We start from the raw sequence: 714 nt of genomic DNA, 5'->3' as shown, positions 1-714 counted from the left end.
GTTTTTTGTAATGCAACGCTCCAAATTTATTTAGCTCTATGAAATACTTTTTCAAGATGTGTCATTTAACATTGATTTATGTAAAATTACCTACTTTAAATTAACATTAATTACGATTCTTATGATGATGAAATTGGTATGTAATCTAAAAGTCAAAAATAAGGTGATTTTCCAGTTTTATTAACATGTGCCAATTACTGGATCACAAGGTGTCATACACTGGGGTATCAGGTGCCAATTACTGGTGATTTTGGTAACTATTTATACATATATTTTTATAAAAACATTAATTCGAATATTTTTGATTTTAGTGAACTAAATAGATGCATAGACGTGGATTCTTTAATAAAAAATATTTGCAAGTGAATATTTTTTTTCTAAGTAATGAAAACAGAGTAAATTTAAGAATAAACTCTTAAAGTGCCAATTACTGGTGGTCGTTACCCTATATAATTTCATTTTTTTTAATGTAAATGTATTTCAGAAATAGTAAGAAATTACCATTACGAAACTTCACTTAATTGTTTTCATAAAAATGCTACGTACTAAAAAAAAAAAAAAAAAAAAAAAAAAAAAACAAGAAACCTATAAACACATATTAAACTTTAAGCAAGGTTTAAGCCCCTAAACATTTTATCCAATTTTTAATGAATAAGGTGATAATCGATTCGTCATTACAGACCGAGTAACATACGCTCATTTCAACCGACTTCA

The sequence above is a fragment of the Uloborus diversus genome, chromosome 8, assembly GCF_026930045.1.
Source record: "Uloborus diversus isolate 005 chromosome 8, Udiv.v.3.1, whole genome shotgun sequence".
Taxonomy (NCBI): domain Eukaryota; kingdom Metazoa; phylum Arthropoda; class Arachnida; order Araneae; family Uloboridae; genus Uloborus; species Uloborus diversus.
The sequence above is the reverse complement of the archived record's forward strand: the minus strand, read 5'-3'. Positions refer to the sequence as shown.